This window comes from Styela clava, chromosome 5 (genome assembly GCF_964204865.1).
Source record: "Styela clava chromosome 5, kaStyClav1.hap1.2, whole genome shotgun sequence".
Lineage (NCBI taxonomy): Eukaryota > Metazoa > Chordata > Ascidiacea > Stolidobranchia > Styelidae > Styela > Styela clava.
In genome coordinates this window covers 2,369,439-2,388,517 of record NC_135254.1, presented here as the reverse complement: position 1 = coordinate 2,388,517, position 19,079 = coordinate 2,369,439, and the positions used below count along the sequence as shown (strand labels likewise).

Below are 19,079 nucleotides of genomic sequence, written 5' to 3'. Positions count from 1 at the left end.
AGACGAATCAATTAAAATTGCAACTTTTGCACATATCGTTTTTAATGTTGAGAAGTTCTTCTCAACACTTAGCATAGAACATTCATACATGATGCGTAACCAATCGTCACAAATCATACTTACCTGACGAGGCAGTCAACCGCGATCACAAAGACGGTTCTGCCTAGGCGAGGTTTAGTCATTGCACCCAGACTAAATTGACCCTAGCGATTATCCCAAATGTGGATAACTCGGTCGTGTAATTTCTGCTAGTGGGGACTGCGTTCGCGCTATCCCTTTTATATATTTGCTCACTACCAATATCCTGTTGGCTTACGGGTTAAGTCAATGAGCGGCCACGTTGCTTTCATTAGTTGTGGCCGTATTGATCCTCGTTTGGGTGTGTTAAATTTCTCATGACCAATCTTACAATCCATTTATTAATTTATTTATTGATATTAGTCCATGACATGCCTTGCCATTATCCAAGTTATCCCTTTATCCAACCGTCTCTAGATTGATTCCTTGTTTGCAGTTTCACATTCAGATTGTGTTGCCATTGATTGAGCAATAGAATGAGCGCCAAGATTCGGAAATATCATTATTCCCTGTTTAAGGTACTTATCGTAGCTGCGGCTCATTGTTTATAGTTTAATATTCCACCCCCTGGTCCTTGCTATTTTTTGTAAAGTTGTTCAACTTCACTCTGCCATCGGATGGCAAAGAACTCGCGATGTATCACATAAAAGAGTGAACGCAATGAATCGTATTCCACGTTACCCACAGACGAATCAATTAAAATTGCAACTTTTGCACATATCGTTTTTAATGTTGAGAAGTTATTCTCAACACTTAGCATAGAACATTCATTCATGATGCGTAACCAATCGTCACAAATCATACTTACCTGACGAGGCAGTCAACCGCGATCACAAAGGCGGTTCTGCCTAGGCGAGGTTTAGTCATTGCACCCAGACTAAATTGACCCTAGCGATTATCCCAAATGTGGATAACTCGGTCGTGTAATTTCTGCTAGTGGGGACTGCGTTCGCGCTATCCCTTTTATATATTTGCTCACTACCAATATCTTGTTGGCTTACGTGTTAAGTCAATGAGTGGCCACGTTGCTTTCATTAATTGTGGCCGTATTGATCCTCGTTTGGGTGTGTTATCTTTCTCATGACCAATCTTACAATCCATTTATTGATATTAGTCCATGACATGCCTTGCCATTATCCAAGTTATCCCTTTATCCAACCGTCTCTAGATTGATTCCTTGTTTGCAGTTTCACATTCAGATTGTGTTGCCATTGATTGAGCAATAGAATGAGCGCCAAGATTCGGAAATATCATTATTCCATGTTTAAGGTACGTATCGTAGCTGCGGCTCATTGTTTATAGTTTAATATACCACCCCCTGGTCCTTGCTATTTTTTGTAAAGTTGTTCAACTTCACTCTGCCATCGGATGGCAAAGAACTCGCGATGTATCACATAAAAGGGTGAACGCAATGAATCGTATTCCACGTTACCCACAGACGAATCAATTAAAATTGCAACTTTTGCACATATCGTTTTTAATGTTGAGAACTTCTTCTCAACATTTAGCATAGAACATTCATTCATGATGCGTAACCAATCGTAACAAGTCATACTTACCTGACGAGGCTGTCAACCGCGATCACAAAGGCGGTTCTGCCTAGGCGAGGTTTAGTCATTGCACCCAGACTAAATTGACCCTAGCGATTATCCCAAATGTGGATAACTCGGTCGTGTAATTTCTGCTAGTGGGGACTGCGTTCGCGCTATCCCTTTTATATATTTGCTCACTACCAATATCTTGTTGGCTTACGAGTTAAGTCAATGAGCGGCCACGTTGCTTTCATTAGTTGTGGCCGTATTGATCCTCGTTTGGGTGTGTTATCTTTCTCATGACCAATCTTACAATCCATTTATTGATATTAGTCCATGACATGCCTTGCCATTATCCAAGTTATCCCTTTATCCAACCGTCTATAGATTGATTCCTTGTTTGCAGTTTCACATTCAGATTGTGTTGCCATTGATATAGCAATAGAATGAGCGCCAAGATTCGGAAATATCATTATTCCCTGTTTAAGGTACTTATCGTAGCTGCGGCTCATTGTTTATAGTTTAATATTCCACCCCCTGGTCCTTGCTATTTTTTGTAAAGTTGTTCAACTTCACTCTGCCATCGGATGGCAAAGAACTCGCGATGTATCACATAAAAAAGTGAACGCAATGAATCGTATTCCACGTTACCCACAGACGAATCAATTAAAATTGCAACTTTTGCACATATCGTTTTTAATGTTGAGAAGTTATTCTCAACACTTAGCATAGAACATTCATTCATGATGCGTAACCAATCGTCACAAATCATACTTACCTGACGAGGCAGTCAACCGCGATCACAAAGGCGGTTCTGCCTAGGCGAGGTTTAGTCATTGCACCCAGACTAAATTGACCCTAGCGATTATCCCAAATGTGGATAACTCGGTCGTGTAATTTCTGCTAGTGGGGACTGCGTTCGCGCTATCCCTTTTATATATTTGCTCACTACCAATATCTTGTTGGCTTACGTGTTAAGTCAATGAGTGGCCACGTTGCTTTCATTAATTGTGGCCGTATTGATCCTCGTTTGGGTGTGTTATCTTTCTCATGACCAATCTTACAATCCATTTATTGATATTAGTCCATGACATGCCTTGCCATTATCCAAGTTATCCCTTTATCCAACCGTCTCTAGATTGATTCCTTGTTTGCAGTTTCACATTCAGATTGTGTTGCCATTGATTGAGCAATAGAATGAGCGCCAAGATTCGGAAATATCATTATTCCATGTTTAAGGTACGTATCGTAGCTGCGGCTCATTGTTTATAGTTTAATATACCACCCCCTGGTCCTTGCTATTTTTTGTAAAGTTGTTCAACTTCACTCTGCCATCGGATGGCAAAGAACTCGCGATGTATCACATAAAAGGGTGAACGCAATGAATCGTATTCCACGTTACCCACAGACGAATCAATTAAAATTGCAACTTTTGCACATATCGTTTTTAATGTTGAGAACTTCTTCTCAACATTTAGCATAGAACATTCATTCATGATGCGTAACCAATCGTAACAAGTCATACTTACCTGACGAGGCTGTCAACCGCGATCACAAAGGCGGTTCTGCCTAGGCGAGGTTTAGTCATTGCACCCAGACTAAATTGACCCTAGCGATTATCCCAAATGTGGATAACTCGGTCGTGTAATTTCTGCTAGTGGGGACTGCGTTCGCGCTATCCCTTTTATATATTTGCTCACTACCAATATCTTGTTGGCTTACGAGTTAAGTCAATGAGCGGCCACGTTGCTTTCATTAGTTGTGGCCGTATTGATCCTCGTTTGGGTGTGTTATCTTTCTCATGACCAATCTTACAATCCATTTATTGATATTAGTCCATGACATGCCTTGCCATTATCCAAGTTATCCCTTTATCCAACCGTCTCTAGATTGATTCCTTGTTTGCAGTTTCACATTCAGATTGTGTTGCCATTGATATAGCAATAGAATGAGCGCCAAGATTCGGAAATATCATTATTCCCTGTTTAAGGTACTTATCGTAGCTGCGGCTCATTGTTTATAGTTTAATATTCCACCCCCTGGTCCTTGCTATTTTTTGTAAAGTTGTTCAACTTCACTCTGCCATCGGATGGCAAAGAACTCGCGATGTATCACATAAAAAAGTGAACGCAATGAATCGTATTCCACGTTACCCACAGACGAATCAATTAAAATTGCAACTTTTGCACATATCGTTTTTAATGTTGAGAAGTTATTCTCAACACTTAGCATAGAACATTCATTCATGATGCGTAACCAATCGTCACAAATCATACTTACCTGACGAGGCAGTCAACCGCGATCACAAAGGCGGTTCTGCCTAGGCGAGGTTTAGTCATTGCACCCAGACTAAATTGACCCTAGCGATTATCCCAAATGTGGATAACTCGGTCGTGTAATTTCTGCTAGTGGGGACTGCGTTCGCGCTATCCCTTTTATATATTTGCTCACTACCAATATCTTGTTGGCTTACGAGTTAAGTCAATGAGCGGCCACGTTGCTTTCATTAGTTGTGGCCGTATTGATCCTCGTTTGGGTGTGTTAAATTTCTCATGACCAATCTTACAATCCATTTATTGATATTGGTCCATGACATGCCTTGCCATTATCCAAGTTATCCCTTTATCCAACCGTCTCTAGATTGATTCCTTGTTTGCAGTTTCACATTCAGATTGTGTTGCCATTGATTGAGCAATAGAATGAGCGCCAAGATTCGGAAATATCATTATTCCCTGTTTAAGGTACGTATCGTAGCTGCGGCTCTTTGTTTATAGTTTAATATTCCACCCCCTGGTCCTTGCTATTTTTTGTAAAGTTGTTCAACTTCACTCTGCCATCGGATGGCAAAGAACTCGCGATGTATCACATAAAAGAGTGAACGCAATGAATCGTATTCCACGTTACCCACAGACGAATCAATTAAAATTGCAACTTTTGCACATATCGTTTTTAATGTTGAGAAGTTCTTCTCAACACTTAGCATAGAACATTCATACATGATGCGTAACCAATCGTCACAAATCATACTTACCTGACGAGGCAGTCAACCGCGATCACAAAGGCGGTTCTGCCTAGGCGAGGTTTAGTCATTGCACCCAGACTAAATTGACCCTAGCGATTATCCCAAATGTGGATAACTCGGTCGTGTAATTTCTGCTAGTGGGGACTGCGTTCGCGCTATCCCTTTTATATATTTGCTCACTACCAATATCTTGTTGGCTTACGAGTTAAGTCAATGAGCGGCCACGTTGCTTTCATTAGTTTTGGCCGTATTGATCCTCGTTTGGGTGTGTTATCTTTCTCATGACCAATCTTACAATCCATTTATTGATATTAGTCCATGACATGCCTTGCCATTATCCAAGTTATCCCTTTATCCAACAGTCTCTAGATTGATTCCTTGTTTGCAGTTTCACATTCAGATTGTGTTGCCATTGATTGAGCAATAGAATGAGCGCCAAGATTCGGAAATATCATTATTCCATGTTTAAGGTACGTATCGTAGCTGCGGCTCATTGTTTATAGTTTAATATTCCACCCCCTGGTCCTTGCTATTTTTTGTAAAGTTGTTCAACTTCACTCTGCCATCGGATGGCAAAGAACTCGCGATGTATCACATAAAAAAGTGAACGCAATGAATCGTATTCCACGTTACCCACAGACGAATCAATTAAAATTGCAACTTTTGCACATATCGTTTTTAATGTTGAGAAGTTATTCTCAACACTTAGCATAGAACATTCATTCATGATGCGTAACCAATCGTCACAAATCATACTTACCTGACGAGGCAGTCAACCGCAATCACAAAGGCGGTTCTGCCTAGGCGAGGTTTAGTCATTGCACCCAGACTAAATTGACCCTAGCGATTATCCCAAATGTGGATAACTCGGTCGTGTAATTTCTGCTAGTGGGGACTGCGTTCGCGCTATCCCTTTTATATATTTGCTCACTACCAATATCTTGTTGGCTTACGAGTTAAGTCAATGAGCGGCCACGTTGCTTTCATTAGTTGTGGCCGTATTGATCCTCGTTTGGGTGTGTTAAATTTCTCATGACCAATCTTACAATCCATTTATTGATATTGGTCCATGACATGCCTTGCCATTATCCAAGTTATCCCTTTATCCAACCGTCTCTAGATTGATTCCTTGTTTGCAGTTTCACATTCAGATTGTGTTGCCATTGATTGAGCAATAGAATGAGCGCCAAGATTCGGAAATATCATTATTCCCTGTTTAAGGTACGTATCGTAGCTTCGGCTCTTTGTTTATAGTTTAATATTCCACCCCCTGGTCCTTGCTATTTTTTGTAAAGTTGTTCAACTTCACTCTGCCATCGGATGGCAAAGAACTCGCGATGTATCACATAAAAGAGTGAACGCAATGAATCGTATTCCACGTTACCCACAGACGAATCAATTAAAATTGCAACTTTTGCACATATCGTTTTTAATGTTGAGAAGTTCTTCTCAACACTTAGCATAGAACATTCATACATGATGCGTAACCAATCGTCACAAATCATACTTACCTGACGAGGCAGTCAACCGCGATCACAAAGGCGGTTCTGCCTAGGCGAGGTTTAGTCATTGCACCCAGACTAAATTGACCCTAGCGATTATCCCAAATGTGGATAACTCGGTCGTGTAATTTCTGCTAGTGGGGACTGCGTTCGCGCTATCCCTTTTATATATTTGCTCACTACCAATATCTTGTTGGCTTACGAGTTAAGTCAATGAGCGGCCACGTTGCTTTCATTAGTTTTGGCCGTATTGATCCTCGTTTGGGTGTGTTATCTTTCTCATGACCAATCTTACAATCCATTTATTGATATTAGTCCATGACATGCCTTGCCATTATCCAAGTTATCCCTTTATCCAACAGTCTCTAGATTGATTCCTTGTTTGCAGTTTCACATTCAGATTGTGTTGCCATTGATTGAGCAATAGAATGAGCGCCAAGATTCGGAAATATCATTATTCCATGTTTAAGGTACGTATCGTAGCTGCGGCTCATTGTTTATAGTTTAATATTCCACCCCCTGGTCCTTGCTATTTTTTGTAAAGTTGTTCAACTTCACTCTGCCATCGGATGGCAAAGAACTCGCGATGTATCACATAAAAAAGTGAACGCAATGAATCGTATTCCACGTTACCCACAGACGAATCAATTAAAATTGCAACTTTTGCACATATCGTTTTTAATGTTGAGAAGTTATTCTCAACACTTAGCATAGAACATTCATTCATGATGCGTAACCAATCGTCACAAATCATACTTACCTGACGAGGCAGTCAACCGCAATCACAAAGGCGGTTCTGCCTAGGCGAGGTTTAGTCATTGCACCCAGACTAAATTGACCCTAGCGATTATCCCAAATGTGGATAACTCGGTCGTGTAATTTCTGCTAGTGGGGACTGCGTTCGCGCTATCCCTTTTATATATTTGCTCACTACCAATATCTTGTTGGCTTACGAGTTAAGTCAATGAGCGGCCACGTTGCTTTCATTAGTTGTGGCCGTATTGATCCTCGTTTGGGTGTGTTATCTTTCTCATGACCAATCTTACAATCCATTTATTGATATTGGTCCATGACATGCCTTGCCATTATCCAAGTTATCCCTTTATCCAACCGTCTCTAGATTGATTCCTTGTTTGCAGTTTCACATTCAGATTGTGTTGCCATTGATATAGCAATAGAATGAGCGCCAAGATTCGGAAATATCATTATTCCCTGTTTAAGGTACTTATCGTAGCTGCGGCTCATTGTTTATAGTTTAATATTCCACCCCCTGGTCCTTGCTATTTTTTGTAAAGTTGTTCAACTTCACTCTGCCATCGGATGGCAAAGAACTCGCGATGTATCACATAAAAGAGTGAACGCAATGAATCGTATTCCACGTTACCCACAGACGAATCAATTAAAATTGCAACTTTTGCACATATCGTTTTTAATGTTGAGAAGTTCTTCTCAACACTTAGCATAGAACATTCATACATGATGCGTAACCAATCGTCACAAATCATACTTACCTGACGAGGCAGTCAACCGCGATCACAAAGACGGTTCTGCCTAGGCGAGGTTTAGTCATTGCACCCAGACTAAATTGACCCTAGCGATTATCCCAAATGTGGATAACTCGGTCGTGTAATTTCTGCTAGTGGGGACTGCGTTCGCGCTATCCCTTTTATATATTTGCTCACTACCAATATCCTGTTGGCTTACGGGTTAAGTCAATGAGCGGCCACGTTGCTTTCATTAGTTGTGGCCGTATTGATCCTCGTTTGGGTGTGTTAAATTTCTCATGACCAATCTTACAATCCATTTATTAATTTATTTATTGATATTAGTCCATGACATGCCTTGCCATTATCCAAGTTATCCCTTTATCCAACCGTCTCTAGATTGATTCCTTGTTTGCAGTTTCACATTCAGATTGTGTTGCCATTGATTGAGCAATAGAATGAGCGCCAAGATTCGGAAATATCATTATTCCCTGTTTAAGGTACTTATCGTAGCTGCGGCTCATTGTTTATAGTTTAATATTCCACCCCCTGGTCCTTGCTATTTTTTGTAAAGTTGTTCAACTTCACTCTGCCATCGGATGGCAAAGAACTCGCGATGTATCACATAAAAGAGTGAACGCAATGAATCGTATTCCACGTTACCCACAGACGAATCAATTAAAATTGCAACTTTTGCACATATCGTTTTTAATGTTGAGAAGTTATTCTCAACACTTAGCATAGAACATTCATTCATGATGCGTAACCAATCGTCACAAATCATACTTACCTGACGAGGCAGTCAACCGCGATCACAAAGGCGGTTCTGCCTAGGCGAGGTTTAGTCATTGCACCCAGACTAAATTGACCCTAGCGATTATCCCAAATGTGGATAACTCGGTCGTGTAATTTCTGCTAGTGGGGACTGCGTTCGCGCTATCCCTTTTATATATTTGCTCACTACCAATATCTTGTTGGCTTACGTGTTAAGTCAATGAGTGGCCACGTTGCTTTCATTAATTGTGGCCGTATTGATCCTCGTTTGGGTGTGTTATCTTTCTCATGACCAATCTTACAATCCATTTATTGATATTAGTCCATGACATGCCTTGCCATTATCCAAGTTATCCCTTTATCCAACCGTCTCTAGATTGATTCCTTGTTTGCAGTTTCACATTCAGATTGTGTTGCCATTGATTGAGCAATAGAATGAGCGCCAAGATTCGGAAATATCATTATTCCATGTTTAAGGTACGTATCGTAGCTGCGGCTCATTGTTTATAGTTTAATATACCACCCCCTGGTCCTTGCTATTTTTTGTAAAGTTGTTCAACTTCACTCTGCCATCGGATGGCAAAGAACTCGCGATGTATCACATAAAAGGGTGAACGCAATGAATCGTATTCCACGTTACCCACAGACGAATCAATTAAAATTGCAACTTTTGCACATATCGTTTTTAATGTTGAGAACTTCTTCTCAACATTTAGCATAGAACATTCATTCATGATGCGTAACCAATCGTAACAAGTCATACTTACCTGACGAGGCTGTCAACCGCGATCACAAAGGCGGTTCTGCCTAGGCGAGGTTTAGTCATTGCACCCAGACTAAATTGACCCTAGCGATTATCCCAAATGTGGATAACTCGGTCGTGTAATTTCTGCTAGTGGGGACTGCGTTCGCGCTATCCCTTTTATATATTTGCTCACTACCAATATCCTGTTGGCTTACGAGTTAAGTCAATGAGCGGCAACGTTGCTTTCATTAGTTGTGGCCGTATTGATCCTCGTTTGGGTGTGTTAAATTCCACATGACCAATCTTACAATCCATTTATTAATTTATTTATTGATATTAGTCCATGACATGCCTTGCCATTATCCAAGTTAGCCCTTTATCCAACCGTCTTTAGATTGATTCCTTGTTTGCAGTTTCACATTCAGATTGTGTTGCCATTGATTGAGCAATAGAATGAGCGCCAAGATTCGGAAATATCATTATTCCCTGTTTAAGGTACGTATCGTAGCTGCGGCTCTTTGTTTATAGTTTAATATTCCACCCCCTGGTCCTGCTATTTTTTGTAAAGTTGTTCAACTTCACTCTGTCATCGGATGGCAAAGAACTCGCGATGTATCACATAAAAGAGTGAACGCAATGAATCGTATTCCACGTTACCCACAGACGAATCAATTAAAATTGCAACTTTTGCACATATCGTTTTTAATGTTGAGAAGTTCTTCTCAACACTTAGCATAGAACATTCATTCATGATGCGTAACCAATCGTCACAAATCATACTTACCTGACGAGGCAGTCAACCGCGATCACAAAGGCGGTTCTGCCTAGGCGAGGTTTAGTCATTGCACCCAGACTAAATTGACCCTAGCGATTATCCCAAATGTGGATAACTCGGTCGTGTAATTTCTGCTAGTGGGGACTGCGTTCGCGCTATCCCTTTTATATATTTGCTCACTACCAATATCCTGTTGGCTTACGGGTTAAGTCAATGAGCGGCCACGTTGCTTTCATTAGTTGTGGCCGTATTGATCCTCGTTTGGGTGTGTTTCATAAGCGAACATGTATTTTTTAATCTTCCCCAAACGTTTAACGTGAGAAACCAGGGTGCAAGGAGCTAAATAGTCGTACTCTTGTTCTGCATTTGGCCGAAGAACGGGATTGGACGGTGGATGGAAAGTTGGACGTTTGAGGGAATCGTGTTTATTTTTGCAACACAATACGCTTATCCCATATTCATCCGAAACAGCCATTCCAGCTGCGCATATGTAATCGCCCAAGTAAGCTGTGGCCAGGTGGCCAATCAGGTCTTGCTCCTCTAAATGCGTCCGGATCAGCTCCGGATAGTTTGACATCTGTTACATCTGCTAAATAATGCAGAAGAGGGATGAAATCACATTGTTCTAAAAACTCCCAGCAGCCCAGCGGGCATTTTACGTCAGCGACTGGGAACAAGTTGAAAGCTTCTTTGATATAACCCATGTCGTACGTGGCCACATGAGTATTAAATTGATTAATATCGTGAGTACGATCTAGAAATTTTGACTCTGTATTATTCAAATTGATTTCACTCCACATTTCCCTAATTGTTGATGGCAAAATTGACCAAACTATTTGAGGAACGCGATGATCGTTACCAGCTGGTGACAAAAGTGATAAAATGACGCTGGGCCAAGAACAATTAGGATTTTTGGGTAGTTGTAAATGTAGCAGTCAAATAGTTATGGCAAAGATCGCACAGCAACACCTGTTGCGAGGTAATATTGCGATGAAGAGATCCGTATAACTTTCGCTTGATTTGTTGTGATCTGGTACGCAAATTAATATTATAATTTGCAGTACTGTTTCTGCAGCGATTGGCACATTTTCTGGTGTCGTGTCTAATCCCTCTAAGGTTCAACGGATATTTTGGTTCATCTGGCCGTCCCGTTCGCATAGGCACACGATTGGTTGATTCATTTTGTAATAGTGAAGATGGTGAAACATGGGCGGCTGCTTGCTCTACTGATTCAACGTGTGTTTCCGCAGTACATGAGTCACTGAATGAACGTTTTGTTTTGGGCAAAATAGACCAAAACCTTTCATAGCTATAATTAAACAAAATTTATCATCTTCTCCATGCCGAACTCTTGTTGTTTCATTTGCGTCGATAATATCAATGCAATCCATTAGGCTCCTAGCTATTGCTTTGAAATGAATAGGACAAGCCGAACCACCGACCATGGTGTCACGTAATATTTCACCATAGTCAGATGCATGTTCACGCTGATATTCGCAAACATTGTTTGACAATTCCATCCAACAGAGACGGTGCAGGGATTTGACGGTATATCGAACGTTGGAATAGCATGCCAATGATTCAATAAGAGCTTCGTAGAATCCGTGAGGTGGCAAATCTCGGAATATGCACAAAATAATCATCCAGGTTTTCCGCTTGTTCCAATACGATGTCGAATATCTTTGCCTCCGTCTAATGGGGAGGAACTGGAAACGATATTTATTCCTGGAATAGATTGTTCTATTGATGTATCATCACCATATGAATTGTTGGACGAAGTAGAAGACGGGAGCAGAGCTACATAATGGAAGCCGCTGGATAAATACCCGATGATAACTACTCGCGGATAAGTGCCAAAAGAACCGAAATGTTTTGTCCGGTCGTCCCGTAAACGAATTGTTATTGGATAAAGAGCAGCTATTGCATAAAAACAACAAGTTTGAGCCCATTCACGAGTAATTCATGTTAAGGAAATAAAATTGTCAAAATCCAACTGGCGATTATCAGTTTCTAATAAATCTCTATAAATATGTGCACGGCTAGTAAGTTCATCGGCTACGTTTGACCGAAGTTGTTCGACAGTGGTCGGTATATTACGTAAGCCAAGAAATTGCATACCTTGTAATATAGAAATGTATGCACAGTTACCATCTCCCGAATTGTTCACTAAGTGTAAATTATTTAGTTGACATACCTTCAAAAGCCATGACATACCACCAGGATTATCGTAAGAGCTTTCTCGTAAGTCCATCAGTGCACGGCGGAGAAGCAGTAGTCGGCAGCAAATCCCAAATAGTGTCTCCAATAACCGGATAACGAGTCGATAGCTGTTGGTTCGAGTTCTGCTCCGTTGATTCCTTCGCTTCCTCAGCATTTCTGTCAGTCAATTCGTGAGACGTGGCTTCCTCTTCAATTGTCTGGTTCGGTTCTTTGGCTCCGATGGACGCTTTAACGGCACATGTCCGCACATTATGGTCTGTACCCTTACAGTAAGAGCATGAACGTTTAGCGCGTCTGCGTTCAACCATTATGCCTTAAAAATTATTTTATTATGGTTAAGTATTGAAGCATAAACGCCAAGATAGAAAACTTTTGCTTTGTCGGGTGTAAATATATAATGCAAAAGATGAACAGAGCCTAAAAAATGTATTTCCATGTTAATAAATATTGAAGCATAAACTCCACGATAGAATACTTTTTTTCTTACCTTTAAATTGTAATTATCTTTAGAACTGTACAAAATCCTGAAATGATGAACTGGTTATACATCGTTTTGGTCTTGGATTGACGGGTGTAAATATATAATGCAAAAGATGCACAGAGCCTGAAAATTTATTTTCATGTTATCAAATATCGAAGCTTTAAGTTCGAGATAGAAGTTTTTTTCTTACCTTCAAATCGTAATTATCTTTAAACTGAATGAAATCTTGAAATGCTGAAGGAGGTAAACAATCTTGGTCTTGGATTGTCGGGTGTAAATATATGATACAAAAGACGCACAGAGCCTGAAAAATATTTTTCCCGTAAATAAGTATTGAAGCTTAAACGTTGCTTACCTTTAAATTGAAATTATCTTTAAACTGTACGAAATCCTGAATTGATGAAGGCGGTAAACACTCTGGGTCGTGGATTGTCGGGTGTAAATATGTAATGCAAATGATGCACAGAGCCTGAAAATTTTTTTTTTGTGTTATTGAGTATTGAAGAATGAAGTCTGGGATAGAAGACTATTTTTCTCACCTTTAAATCGCAATTGACCTTCAAATTGTATGAAATCCTGAGAATGATGAATTGGGTACTTGCCCTTGCTCTTACTACTAACGACGTATTTTGAATATAAGCTCAAAATAGAATCTTGAATATAAGCTATTGACTGAGATTAAGATATAAATCTGGAAACGGGTGATATGATAACTTATAAAAATGGAAATTAGGTGACTTTTAGAAGGTAATACATAATGTGTGTAAAAAGCAGAATGCATTTAAGTTTCTCTAAAGAATTCAAAACAACATTTTAAACGAGGGTTATCTGTGATAACTTTAAAAGTATTATACTTGTCCCCTGCCTTTGAAGATGTAGCGTTGCAACTGAACAAGTAGGAAATACCTATTGAAACGTAAACACTCCAAAACGCATCACAAATGATAGAATAGAATTCATCGCTAGGATGTATATGGAAAAGACATGCATTGCTCCAGAAAAACTCTGAAGTGTGTTTTGGCCCATGTTCCACAAAAATGTAAATACGGGTGTCCAAAAAGTTTCGCCCGATTTCATGGCAGAAAAACATGTAAAATTTAAATAAATTTTATTGTATAATAATTGACATGTACAGCATCCAACATCTATAACATCCAATTCAATACAGGTTGACTATATATATTTTTACAATTAAAAAATAAATTATCATTCGATTTTAAAGACCATATGATCGGGCGAAACTTTATGGACACCCTGTATTATCTTGTCGAAATGGCTTACAACCAGGTTGAGTATAGTTACAAGGCTTGCATCCATAGTAAAATGGAACTATTAGAGGGCTCTGAGGTTGTAATATGACGAATGACCCTGAGCTAGATACCTATTTGCACCTCTTCACATTCATATTATCAAGTGAAAAACGTGTGTACTACATAGAAGGCAGTGTATTCGTGATTACGAGATATATCAAACAGCGTAATAAAGCGTATAAAATAATAGTGAATAGATAATTGAAAAACATATGGAACGCACAGATCACTCATGGCTTTTTAATAGCGTGTGCTAGAGTTCTATTCAGCAGTATGTGTTTAAAACACACTCCTTTAATAATGTTTTTTCTATGCTACAAAATTTCTATTGAACAGCCTTGAATTTTGTGGCTAGTAGAGGGTTAATAATAATTCCTGAATAATTAATTTTTATTTCAACGTTTTCTTGTGTTATTTTTCAACAGAACAACACCCAAACCACTTTTATAGCAAGAATTGTTACTTTAAAATTCACGATTGTATTTACAGAATTTTCAAGTTCAACGCTTCAATTGACAATTTTGATGATGTCACACCTCTAATTATTACTGCACAGGCCCCCCTCAATTCAAAAAATGTTACTTTTTCCGACGGAAATGCGCGTAGAAAGACGAAAACATTCTAATGCGCGCATAAAGGGACCTACAGGATGCCCCCCAGTCATGGTTTAGTGATTTTTGGTTATTGCGGGCCTCTGAGAGGTCTTATTGGGAATCTCAAGGCATGGACATGGTCGAAAAAATCAGTCGAATGAATTTTATTTTCTACAACTCCCCAGTCATGGTCTAGTGATTTTTGCTTATTGCGGGCCTCTGAGAGGTCTAATACCTCGTACCCTAATATTGAATCACTTTCATAAGATGCGCTTATTTAACGTTACTCAGAGGCGCCGTACTGGAATTTAGGTGTTAAATAAATAATGAGCTCCGTCATACTTCGTTTTTCCGGTTCCAACAACTCCGTTATCCACAACGAGACTTTCAGCCTACCCGCAATAGCAATACCTCCTGAAACCACGTGATCAAAAACTAGAAAAAATTCGAGGATAACGGATTTGATTGGAGAAAATCAACTGCAGGACTTTGGAATCACTTAAACCCGAATTGAAGGATTGTGTAAAACACAATAAAAATGCAAAGGTGAATTGCTTTCAAGAAATCATGGATCCAATTCGACGTTTTTTCGAAATTAAAACCAGCTGGAAATGCGATATATGAAAAAAATTTAGGCATCTAACAGAATTTATGTATCTCCTATGATTGCGCTTAAATCGCCCTCTTATCCTCACCTGACACCTATAACCGAAATTTACATCATATTTACATAGAACCTAACGCATCAGATGTTTATTAGTGTCACAGACATCGCGCACTACTATTTAAATTGTATTATAAATTTATGCTTAGCAGACCACCAAAGCCTACATACACGGCTAAATTGTTTCTTTACGAATGACCACACTAATACCATATAATAGGAAGGCATCTATATAGTTCTAAAATTGTAGAATAAGTTATCTATGCGTTACAATTGATCAAGTAGAAACTACCTATTAAAAGGTAAACAACCCACAACGCACCACAAATGGTAGAATAGAATTTTTCTCTAGTATATAAGTGGAAAAGGTATACGTCACTCTCGAGAAGCTCGGTAGTTTGTTTCGATCCACGTTAAATGGCTTACAACCGGCATAATTATAGTTCCAAGTCTTGCGTCCATGTTACAAGGCGCGATAAGCACATACCAATCCTTGATAGACTATCGCTGATGTAGAGTACTCCTTTATCCAAGCTAATGTTTGCATATTTCTATGTATCTTATTTCTGATGTAGAAGAGAAAAATCAAAGAAATAACTAATAAAAACTACGAATGGTATTTTTATTTACTTTTGGCTGACTCTAGGCTATGCTAAGCGAAGACCGAGATGAGTCTTCCTCAGTGGCGAGAAAAAGCGTGGGAAGCCCCGCCTACTTGGGCCTTATTTGTTTTTAATAATTCGGGGACCTTTGAATGGGTATTTTGGCGATGTGTCGCTCAATTCTCGAAGAGGATAATTAATTGAGAGTTTAGACACCGGAAAATGGGGAATTACCCTCCCAGTCACACTCCAGTGAGTTCGAAAGTGGCGCGCCTCGAAAGCGAAGTAAAGGAGACGATGTGAAAAAATAGTTAATTAATGTTTTTTTTGCAGGATTTTTTCTCTCCTGTTAATACAAGACCTCGGCGCAGTAGACGACAACCAACTTATTTGAATAACTATGTTTTTGAGGGAAATGTTGTGTTCGTGAATTGTCACTATATGGTGATCAAGAGCTGTGACATCATGGTCAAGCAAGTTGCGCTGCGGACATTCTTGAAGGACATTCGGATAGTGAAGCTGGTCGCGATAACATGTTTCTCGCTGGATGTACTTTTATAGACTTTTCGGTTAACTTGTATAATTTGCGTGCTTGCTTTATTTAAGCATTATAAATTAACACGACGCTTACGTTTGGACAGTCTGGTTAAGATTTATCGATGACCGCCTCTTTTTTTGCTATTGTTGATATATGTTACGTCGCTTTTTAATTGATATTTGTTATTTTCTAATATAGTAGCATTCGGATATTATTAATTCCCGATTTTATCGCTGCAGATAGCGTTTAAAAGATTATGGGTGACCGCTATATTGTATAATTTGGTGGTATTTATTGCTTTTTATAATAAAACGTCAGTTCGTGACGCCATTATATTTAATGTCACTGGTCCGCGAATTACAATGGGTAGGGAAGCATTGGTATCGAACAATGTTTTGAATGATTTTAGCGTCACCTAATGTATCTCTCGTGATACGTTAATGAAAATGTTTATTTGTATTTATAGATCGCCTTCAAAACTCAATAATTAACTACCGGTATGTCTATACTAATTAGGGAATTAGATATGCATAATTTTGCATATCTACAGCGTATTATTGATACCGAGTATGAAGAAAAGCATATAGCAGATATAGAGAAATGTGATGAGCCCATGGAGGAAGAGTTCAAAATAATAGGGGAGTTGCTCCATACAAAGAAGCCAAGCAAAACTTTGTTAACGGCTATCGTACAGCCAAGGGGCAAAAAAACTGGTAATATATCGGTAAATTATTACAGAATGTTGTATTTGAGGTTCGGCCTGAAAATGGCTGTCCTCATTGTTGGTATTAACATGGACTCCATTTTTCTCCGTTTGGAGAACATGTTGCAGATAGGACAGCATATTGTTGTAGTGCAGTGGTTCTTAAAGTATGGGTCGCGGAAGGTTTAAAAATGGGTCGCGACAAGGTCGTCAATGCAAGGGCAATCTAAGAGGAGAAGGACGAATTTTCAGCTTTCCCAATGTTTCAATTTAGCTTCTAAACTCTGGTATTTAAAAATAATGAAATAAAAAATTTCATTCACGGAAAGAACTGTCTTGAGCTCATTGTTACATCACAATTCTGATATGCCAGTCACGTGTATTATTTTTATGGTATCGGTAACCATGCACGTCGCTTGTCGTTGTGTTGACCGCATGGAATGTCGTCTTAGTGGATTAAAATAACCAAAAATGGGTGTCTTTTTGGTAATGAAAATTGTAATAGACGACGCAATGGAAAAGCTCGCTTCTCGACATTAGATTATTCAATATCTAGAGAAAATGTGACTTCATCTCGAGGCACCATTTACCGCGAACGAAGCAGTGCGTGCACATGTGACGAGTAAAAAGTTGTATATTGCGAGAGATACCGAAGGCCAGCTAGGATGTCGTGTTTGCGACGGACAGCGGACGCCTTTTCTGCTACAATTTGCGACAAGGCACTTGTGCGAGCGAGGATATTTGGCACTGACGGTTATCAAAACTAAGCTCGCAATCGCTTTCGATACCCGTGACAACTTGCGTATTGCGTTAAGTAAAATAGAGCTGTGTATTGAAGATATAATGAAAAAGGAAATTTCAGTTTCATCAATCTCACTGAGTCAATAGACTGTTTCTAATAAATAGTTGTCTGTATTTGAGTCAGACTGTACTAACATTAAAAACACATTTTGCGTTTTTTAGGATTGGGTCGCGAGTGTTCATAAAACTCAGATTTGGGTCGCGCTCGAAAAAGTTTAAGAACCACTGTTGTAGTGGATACGACCTGCGAGAATGAGTGGAGAGGATTACCGGTGATAACCACTAATCACCCAATTTTGCCCGCTCGCGACCCTCCAGTCCCGATTTTATCCGATATACCTGTTGGGCAATTATCCTCAACAGACATAACTGCATTCAGTTATTTCAGTTAATTGCATTTAATGCTGAAAACATAAAAGTGACTAGTTCAAATTTTATCGAAAGTTGTATACATAATTATTGCGATGGCCGATATGGAATTGACTGTCCAGCCAGTTATGGCCAGAATAGAATGCTGGTGGATCAAATCAAAATACATATACCCGGCATGCAAGTTAAAATGGAAGCCATACAGCAGCAGGATGTCTACGTTGGCCGTTTTCAAACGGGAATTGCTGTCTGTATCGCCTGCGACAACAATCGATTACCGAAAAATGTTGGGATTCTTAAAAATGTCACTACGTCAACACAAAGGCTACCGGATATTAGGTTGGTTTCGGCCTGAGAAACGTTCTTCCGACACGGTCACATGCAAATTCAAACTGCATATAAGCGATTTGGTAATAATGGGATCAAAGTTACTGGAATTCGGACACGAACCTGTCGCCACACATGTCACCACAGAGACCGTGTCGGAAGAATATGAAATCCCCTATAAAAAATAGGAACCGATGAACCATCAACATCCATTGGACAAAATTTCCCGGAATCGGAATACCATGCACTTGTCGCCACAGAGAGTGTGTCCACAGAGAGTGTGTCGGAACAATGACATTAAACAACATGATAGGCAACTCTGACGTCACTCCATAAGACTACAGGCGAAAGATTGTATTTCATGATACGCTCCAATGCACATATTTCTCGTCGCCTTTCGCGTCCGTTTTCCGCTCGCTTTTGCTACTCGGCGTCTTTTTTAGGTGTAGTACCTGTCTTTTTGCGCCTGTAACGAAACAAAATAATCTCTATATCTGAGAAGTTTTGCTCACTTGGAAAGCTGGTATGGCATGCAAGCTGTAAAGAGCAATTCTGGACA

General features: G+C 39.6%; 14 non-coding genes across 14 annotated transcripts; all 14 read left to right on the top strand.

Annotated features, from left to right (window-relative positions):
* The first annotated feature begins 115 nt into the window (after window positions 1–115).
* On the top strand, window positions 116–278 carry LOC144424182 (U1 spliceosomal RNA). Its single transcript, XR_013476546.1, has one exon. It is a non-coding gene; the product is annotated as a U1 spliceosomal RNA (small nuclear RNA).
* A 600-nt stretch (window positions 279–878) lies between these two features.
* Window positions 879–1,041, top strand: LOC144423855 (U1 spliceosomal RNA). Its single transcript, XR_013476220.1, has one exon. It is a non-coding gene; the product is annotated as a U1 spliceosomal RNA (small nuclear RNA).
* Window positions 1,042–1,629: 588 nt separating this feature from the next.
* Window positions 1,630–1,792, top strand: LOC144424149 (U1 spliceosomal RNA). Its single transcript, XR_013476513.1, has one exon. It is a non-coding gene; the product is annotated as a U1 spliceosomal RNA (small nuclear RNA).
* Window positions 1,793–2,380: 588 nt separating this feature from the next.
* On the top strand, window positions 2,381–2,543 carry LOC144423853 (U1 spliceosomal RNA). The gene has a single exon (XR_013476218.1). It is a non-coding gene; the product is annotated as a U1 spliceosomal RNA (small nuclear RNA).
* A 588-nt stretch (window positions 2,544–3,131) lies between these two features.
* LOC144424148 (U1 spliceosomal RNA) lies at window positions 3,132–3,294 on the top strand. Its single transcript, XR_013476512.1, has one exon. It is a non-coding gene; the product is annotated as a U1 spliceosomal RNA (small nuclear RNA).
* A 588-nt stretch (window positions 3,295–3,882) lies between these two features.
* LOC144423852 (U1 spliceosomal RNA) lies at window positions 3,883–4,045 on the top strand. Its single transcript, XR_013476217.1, has one exon. It is a non-coding gene; the product is annotated as a U1 spliceosomal RNA (small nuclear RNA).
* Window positions 4,046–4,633: 588 nt separating this feature from the next.
* LOC144423851 (U1 spliceosomal RNA) lies at window positions 4,634–4,796 on the top strand. Its single transcript, XR_013476216.1, has one exon. It is a non-coding gene; the product is annotated as a U1 spliceosomal RNA (small nuclear RNA).
* Window positions 4,797–5,384: 588 nt separating this feature from the next.
* LOC144424186 (U1 spliceosomal RNA) lies at window positions 5,385–5,547 on the top strand. The gene has a single exon (XR_013476550.1). It is a non-coding gene; the product is annotated as a U1 spliceosomal RNA (small nuclear RNA).
* A 588-nt stretch (window positions 5,548–6,135) lies between these two features.
* On the top strand, window positions 6,136–6,298 carry LOC144423850 (U1 spliceosomal RNA). The gene has a single exon (XR_013476215.1). It is a non-coding gene; the product is annotated as a U1 spliceosomal RNA (small nuclear RNA).
* Window positions 6,299–6,886: 588 nt separating this feature from the next.
* Window positions 6,887–7,049, top strand: LOC144424185 (U1 spliceosomal RNA). Its single transcript, XR_013476549.1, has one exon. It is a non-coding gene; the product is annotated as a U1 spliceosomal RNA (small nuclear RNA).
* A 588-nt stretch (window positions 7,050–7,637) lies between these two features.
* Window positions 7,638–7,800, top strand: LOC144424181 (U1 spliceosomal RNA). The gene has a single exon (XR_013476545.1). It is a non-coding gene; the product is annotated as a U1 spliceosomal RNA (small nuclear RNA).
* Window positions 7,801–8,400: 600 nt separating this feature from the next.
* On the top strand, window positions 8,401–8,563 carry LOC144423849 (U1 spliceosomal RNA). The gene has a single exon (XR_013476214.1). It is a non-coding gene; the product is annotated as a U1 spliceosomal RNA (small nuclear RNA).
* Window positions 8,564–9,151: 588 nt separating this feature from the next.
* On the top strand, window positions 9,152–9,314 carry LOC144424147 (U1 spliceosomal RNA). The gene has a single exon (XR_013476511.1). It is a non-coding gene; the product is annotated as a U1 spliceosomal RNA (small nuclear RNA).
* Window positions 9,315–9,913: 599 nt separating this feature from the next.
* LOC144423848 (U1 spliceosomal RNA) lies at window positions 9,914–10,076 on the top strand. Its single transcript, XR_013476213.1, has one exon. It is a non-coding gene; the product is annotated as a U1 spliceosomal RNA (small nuclear RNA).
* The last annotated feature ends 9,003 nt before the right edge of the window (window positions 10,077–19,079 follow it).